Here is an 8,138-nt window from a genome sequence, read left to right as displayed (position 1 = left end):
GGTAGAGAGAGAGGAGGGGAGGGGAGGGGAGAGGTGGGGAGGGGGGAGGGTGGAGGATGGGAAAGGCAGCGGAGCACAACAGACACTAGTATGGCAATTTGTAAATCAATGGATGTGTAACTGATGTGATTCTGCAATCTGTGTATGGGGTGAAGGTGGGAGTTCATAACCCACTTGAATCAAAGTGTGGAATATGATATGTCAAGAAATTTGTAATGTTTTGAACAACCCACAATAAAAAATTAAAAAAAAAAGAATATCTTGACATGTCAAATAATAAAATAGTAGGATGAATAATTACTATTAATCATTTATCAGGATTTCTAATAAATGCAGAGTTGTTTATACTGGACCAATTCTCCTGTAGACACTAATAATAACCCCCCAAAAATATGTATTTTAAAAATCAAGTCTCTAAAAAGAGTGGAGAATGAGCACAAGCAGGTAGGAATGGGAGGGCAGTTGATATCTGGAAGAATGGGCAGCACAGGACTTGCATTCTAAGTGCTGACTGAAGTTCTTTAGGCTGTAGTAAACTCAGAACCTCAGCACCAGAAGCAAGAAATATATAGATAAATACAAAAGACTGTTTTTATTTCTTTAAAGTACCCATATTTATTTAGTAAATTAAAGATACAAAATATAGTAGGAAAAGGAAAACAGAGGGACCAAAAAAAAAATAGAAGGACAAAACAGAAAATAAATAGCAAAGTGATCAATCTAAATCCTCTCATTTTAATAATTCCATTGGTATAGGTGGACTGCCTGCCTCACTAAAAGGCAGAAACAAAAAAAAAAAAAGCAAGAGCCAACCATTTCCTCTCTACAAGGAATACCACTGAGATGTATGATACCTATAGGTTGAAAGTTATATGTCATATTTCATACAGACAGCGATTGACTATATAAGCATACAAAAACCCAATATTATTAGTTTTGGGGACAAAGAGTATCACTAGAAATAAAGATGACTATTTCATCCTGATAGAAGAATAATTTTGTCAGAAACCATAGCGATCATACATGTGTATATACTTGTACCCACATGCACCTATAAATGACAAATTAAAGGGGAAAAAGGAAAATCCACAATCAAATAAGAAATTTAATAAATACTCTCAGTATTTGCTAAATGAACTATATGTTAAATTGGGCAAGGACCTAGAGGATCTAAATAATGTTTTCATAGTAATGTATTTGAACCATCACACCACGTTATCAGATATTTATATATTATTGCAACTTTAAATAAAAATAAGTGATTTTTAGAATGACAGAATTCTTTTTTTATTTAATTGATTTTATTTTTTAAAATACACAACAGCAGAATGCATTACAAGTTTTATTATACATATAGGGCACAATTTTTCATATCTTTATATAAAGGATGTTCATGAAAATTCATGTCTTTATACATGTGCTTTAGGGTTTTTTTGGCATTACAATTCTTATTACACATATATAACACAATTTTTCATATCTCTGTTTGTACATAAAGTAGGTTGACACCCAGTAGTTTGTGTTCATACATGAACTTTGGATAATGATGTCCATCAATTTCCACTATCCTTGCTAATTCCCTGCCTCCTACTTTTCCCTCCTGCCCTCTTCCTTATCTAGAATTCATCTATCCCTCCCATACTCCCCCTCCCTACCCCACTATGAATCAACCTCCTTATATCAGAGAAAACATTTGGCATTTGTTTTTTGGGGATTGGCTAAATTCACTTAGCAATATCTTCTCCAACACCATCCATTTACCTGCAAATGCCATGATTTTATCCTCTTTTATTGCTGAGTAAAATTCCATTGTGTATATATGCCACATTTTTGTGCTCATAACTTTTGGTAGAAATAAAACAAGCAAAATCTGATTTAAGATGAAGGACTAAGCATATATTGAGGTCTCAATATTTTACCATAAAAATCCTATAAAACACAGAAAAGAACTTCACAAATCTATTTCTGGGAAACAGAAATGCCTTAGTTGAATCAGAACTAGTGGGAAATCTCCAGAAAAATGAGAGATTAAATCAAGATGAGATTAAGTCAAGAAAGGAAATCATAGCTACAAACTCAGATAAGTGTTCTGGAAAAGATGGAAGCCATAATACAAATATACTTTCCATCCTCAAAGAGATGCTGGTGGCATTAATGAATCAAGTAGAGATCCTGGAAAGTTGAAATTTTATTGTTCAATATGCAACAGTCAATTGTGCTCCTCTACACCATCAATAAGCAATTAGAAACTCTCATTTTAAAAAGAACAGCATATACAAACAAAGTATTATAGCAACATGTAATTATAATGTATCTAGGAATAAATCTAATGGAAAACGTGCAAGACCTGTAGACAGAAACTATAAGATTTACTGAAAGACTTGAAGAAGATGTAAATAAATAGATATCCAATGTTGCTCAACAGAAAAATATAAATGTCAGTTTTTCCAACTGGACTTATGTAAGTTGAGGTCACGCTTATAGAACTTAACCAGGGTTTTTCTTCAGATTTGATAGATTGATTCCAAAATGTGCAAGGAAGAGTGAAGAGCTACGATGGGGCCAAATCCTCTGAAGTGAAACAAACAATGGCAATGTGACCTGCAAGCTTTCAAGAATAATTTTGAAGCTCTGTCAGTAGTAACAAAGTAGTGTTGGCACAAGGAAGACAAAGTGGTCAATGGAACAGAACAAGAGTCCCAAAAGGGACCTTCACTTGGTAGACCTTTTGAGATATGAGGTGGCATGCTCTAGAAAGAAAGGACTACATTAAACAAAAGGAGGTGGCTATCTATATGGGAATAAAAGAACAACAGAAAGAAACAAAAACAAAATAAAGCACATACATTGAAAGGTTAAATGTCAAAAGTAAGAATTTTTATTAGAGCTTCATAATTATACATAGTAGTTGAGTTCACTTGGACAAATCACACATGCAAGGAATTTGATTTCTATTCCCAGCCCCCCTTTCCTTCCTCCCCGCTCCCTCCCCCTAATCTCCGCCGGCTACTCAACTAAATTTTCTTTCTTCTACATATACATAAAAGTGAATTTCCCTTTGGCACCTCTATATAATAATCTAAAATGATTTTATTAAATTCATTCCATTTATCTTCCTCTTTCCCTTCCTTCCTCACTCTTGACCTCCTTGTTCTACTCCACTGATTTTCTCTGTGTCTTTCTGGTATCCCATCTCCTCCCAAACCATCTTCAATCCTGTGCTTTGCTCTAGCTTTCACTATGAGAGAAAACATTCCACCTTGATTTTCTAAGTCTGGCCTATTTCACTTAGCATGATTTTTCTCTACTTCCATGGATTTACTGACAATTTCCTTGTGCCAATACTACACAATGGCAAATACCATTATTCCATTCTTCTTTATGGCTGAATAAGATTCCATTATGTCTATATACATGTTTTCTTAGTCCATTCATCTACTGATGAACATCTGGGTTAATTCCAAAATTTGACTGTTGTGAACAATGCTGCTATAAACATTGAGGTGGTTGTATTGCTATAATATGCTGATTTTATATTTTCAAAAGCAACATTTAAAATTTAAGTAGATTATTTAGACAAGTAATCTAATGTTGGAGTATGGAAATATTTCTCTTCAAAGTAAAAAGGCAGATAAATTTTACTATATGAAAATAAACATATTTTGTTCTTCAGATGTTTTGTAAAAGAAGGTGAAAAAACAGGGTCTGTGTGTAAACACACACAGTGTTACCCTCTCAAATGCTGCTTAATGCTTTTCAGTCACTCTGCTTCTTAAAAAGTGTGCATGCCTTTGAAACTCCCCTACTATGTTTTATAGGTCTTGAAGTTTGGACTTTCCTAGAACAGGGGAGGTATCAAGTAAAAATATACTTTTGCAAACACAGAAAGAAAGCAATTCCTACCTTTGTGTACTTTTGGAGAACTGTAAAAGTGATCAAGAAGGCTAATATAAGCAGCAGTAGCCACAGTGACTTCCGATTTGTCAGAGTTGTTTTCATGATCAGGACCCTACAAGAGACAACAAAACACACACACAATGCAACAAAACAGAAAGAAAAACATGGAAACACCTGAAGTTCTTGTGCCTCCTCAGATGAGTTCCTCCCAGAGGTAAACCTTGCCCCCCCCCCCAGCTGCCCTTGTGTCCCCCAGCAGCTGTTCATGGTGATCAGCTTGTACTTTGTCCAGGAAAGTTATTCCACGCAGTCCCCATGGACTCTAAGGAACTGAGCAGCTAAGCACCTACAGGGTGCAGGGATGCTCATGGTTAAGGTGAAGCCTCCAGCTTATTGTCATCTCATGTGCCTCCTATTCTCTTCCTTAAACATCATGAGAAGATGGAAGAACTTGAGTAAATACTGACCCTGAGATTCATATTAGCTCAGTGATATTCTTATATAAATTGATCATTCAGCCTCCTCAATCCCTGTCTGTAAATTTGTTCTGTTTTCTTGTCTTACTCTGAGACTTTGTGGCACCCCTCAACCTTGAAATAATTATTTTCAAGCTCACGTTTATTACTTCCTTTCAAAATTATTTCAGGCTTTATCAGTATTTTTCTTCAATTCATATAATTTGTCTTTGATCTGGAATTTCAACTTGTGATTTAAAATCAGATTGCTTGGGCTGAGGGCATTGCTCAGTGGTAGAGTGCCTGTCTAACATGCTCAAGCCTTGGGTTTGATCCTTGGCATCATAATAAGTAAATAAATAAAATCTAGTTGCTTGAATGATGCCTTTCTAAAATGTTTTATCCCTGAAAATTTACTTCCTCTCCTAGAAGCCCCTCTTACCCTGTACTCTCAGTTTACACATAGACTTTAGAAGTTTCTGCACTCAAGAATAAATGTCACCACTCTCCCTCACCTGCTCCACTTAGAAAATGTTTTCTTACCTTTAGTTGTAAAGAATTCTTCAATCCTACACCCAAGAACTCCTGTGAATGGTTGGAGATTTTCTTCTGAAGTCCTCAATGTATTACTGAGGTACCTCTTCTCTGTAACAAAACAAATCACAAGCATAAGTTGTAGACTAGATACTTTTTATTTTTAATTTTTTTAGTTGTAGTTGGACACAATATCTTTATTTTATTTATTCATTTTTATGTGATGCTGAGGATTGAATTCAGTGCCTCGCACCATCTAGGTGAGTGCTCTACCGCTGAACCACATCCCCAGCCCCTGGGTACTTTTTACTTGGACTTACAACCTTCTGTGTAATTCAGCTTCAAAATGTTAGGTAAGCCAACTCCACCTTAAGGAGGGGCCTGGATCACAAAGGTTAATCATCACTTCAAGGCGACACAGGCAAGAGAAATGAATGCTCTGAAAAGTAGGTGAAGTGATTTCAATGCCCTAAGACTTTAGGAGTCTAATTCTAGTAAAGATGTGATAAATACTTGAGAATACAAAAGGGAATGTAGCCAGAAGTTCAAATGATTGAGAATAAACAGTCACCCATGGAGAGTTGAACTTCCTATTTTCTTTTTCAATTTGTAACATTTGCTAATTTCATTTTTTGTAATTAATTGATTTTATTCATATTTTTAAATACACCATAGCAGTAGAAAGCATTACAATTCTTATTGCAATATGAGCACAATTTTTCATATCTGTATATAAAGTATATTCACATCAATTTATGCCTTTATACATGTACCTTTTTTGCATTACAGTTCTTAATACACACATGTACCACAATTTTCCGTATCTCTGTTTGTATATAAGGTATGTTGACATCCAATTCAAGTCTTCATACATGTATTTTGTATAATGATGTCTATCACATTCCACCATCCTTGCTAATCCCCTGCCTCCTCCCTTTCCCTCCCACCCGTCTTCCCTGTCTAGAATTCATCTATTCCTCCCATGTTCTCCCTCCCTATCCCACTATCAGTCAACCGCCTTATATCAGAGAAAACATTCAACATTTGTTTTTTTTTTTGGGGGGGGGAGGATTGGCTGGCTCTCAAATATTCCATGCCAAAACTTAAAACATTTTAGCATTTCAGCAAATAGAATAGAACAATTTGGATAAACAAAGCAGAGGTCCTTAGGATAAAAAGGAGATTGTGTTAGGTTAAATAGCGCCAGTCTTTTGTATTTATTGGTTCTACAGCTGAGAATTCAACCAGCCATGGGTGGAAAAGTTTTGAAACAGGACATTGCATATGTACTGGACATGTACAGACTTTTATCTTATCATTTGTTCTAAAACAGTACAGCATAAAAACTATTTATAAAAAATACTGCAACACTTGGTGCAACCACTAAACATTTTTTCTTAAAAGAGACATAAATAATAAAATAATAATGGAGATTAAATTAACTAACTTTTAAATATTCAATTAACCCAACATAAGGGGAAGGAAGAAGGAAGGAAGGAAGGAAGGAAGGGAAGGAAGATGGAAGGAAGGAAGGAAAGAAGGAAGGAAGGAAGGAAGGAAGGAAGGAAGGAAGGAAGGAAGGAAGGAAGGAGAAAACAGCTCTTAGGATAGCAGATTTAAATCCAAAGACAGAAATAGTGACCTGATATCTGAATGATCTGATCCAGAGATAGACAAACTTTTTCTATAAAAAGAGATAATAAATCTTTCAGGAGAATGAAAATGGGTATATTAAAATGGGTATAACAAAAAATAAAAATGGGTATATTAAAATGAAACAGAAGGCGTAAAGTGAGAAAACTAGACCAGCTGCTCCTATGCCACAGGCTGGGCAGATCAGGCAGGGTCTCAGTCCTGCAGATCCCAGAGCCCAGGGCTTGAAACACCATGAACCTCCCCCTTCCCCAGCTGGATGACCTGATGGCTGCAGCCTGTGCAGCCCAGACCCTGCTGGCTGCTGGGTGTCTGGATGCAACCCTATCACACCCAGGCAAAGCCCAGGGAGGACATGGCACATTTGGGTGGCCGCAGCATAACCTGGGAAGAGACTTTGTGACCACCAGAGAACTACGAGAGCAGTTGGGAATTTGCTTTTTGTGTTTGGTTTGGTTTTTAAACTTGTAATTTATGGAGTATTTACCATAGATAATAGCAAAATTTCCAACAATATAGGACTGAATATATTAGAGTATAGCATATATTGAAATTTATACAACTATGAAAAATCATGTTTTCAAAGAACATTGACTTGTAAGGCAAAGTAGAATATTTTTAATTTTTTTCTTTTTATTTTATCATTTCTAATATTTTCTATTTTTATTAGTGTATCTTAATTATACATAATTATATAATTCATTGCTACATATTAGTACATGCAAGTAATATAACAATATAATTTGGTCAATTACAATCCTCAGTACATTTCCTTTTCCTCCTCTCTTCCTTCTCTTCCCTCCCCTTATTCCTTTTTATCTTTGCTCTCCGACCTTCCTTTAATTTTTATGAGATCCACCTCTCTTTCTTTTGCTTTCTAACTTCCACATATGAGAGAAAATATATGTGCCTTGACTTTCTGAGTTTGGCTTATTTCATTTAACATAATGCTCTCCAATCCCAATCATTTTCCTGCAAATGATATGATTCATTCTTCTTTGTGGCTGAATAAAATTGCATTGTGTGTGTATACCATACATTATCCATTCACTTGTTGATGGACACCTAGGCTAGTTCCATAATTTGGTTATTGTAAATTGTGCTGATGTAAACATAGGTATTCATGTATTGCTATAGTATGTGACTTTAATTCTTTAGGATAAATGCCAAGGAGTGGCATAGCTGGGTCATATGGTGACTCCATTCCTAGTCTTTTGAGAATGCTCCTTACTGATTTCCATAGTGGTTGTACTAATTTACAGTCCCACAACAGTTTAAAAGTACTCCTTCTCCCTCACCAAATCTTCTCCCATATTTATTATTATTTGTATTCCTAACGACTGCCATTCTGACTGGAGTGAGATGAAGTTTTAGTGTCATTTTGATTTGCATTTCTGTAATTATTAAAAACACTGAACATTTTTATTCATATATTTATTATTAGCCACTGCTTTAGACAATAGATGTCTACTCTACGGCTGTTGGGCCAGACCTCATCTTGTCCTAACAATGACCAACAAAGACCTTAATGGTCCTGGAAGGTTAGCAAAGCCCAGACAATAACAGGAATGGTCAGTGGCCATCAGGCAGATTGTCTTC

The sequence above is a fragment of the Marmota marmota genome, unplaced genomic scaffold (genome assembly GCF_001458135.2).
Source record: "Marmota marmota marmota unplaced genomic scaffold, marMar, whole genome shotgun sequence".
Classification (NCBI taxonomy): Eukaryota; Metazoa; Chordata; class Mammalia; order Rodentia; family Sciuridae; genus Marmota; species Marmota marmota.
The sequence above is the reverse complement of the archived record's forward strand: the minus strand, read 5'-3'. Positions refer to the sequence as shown.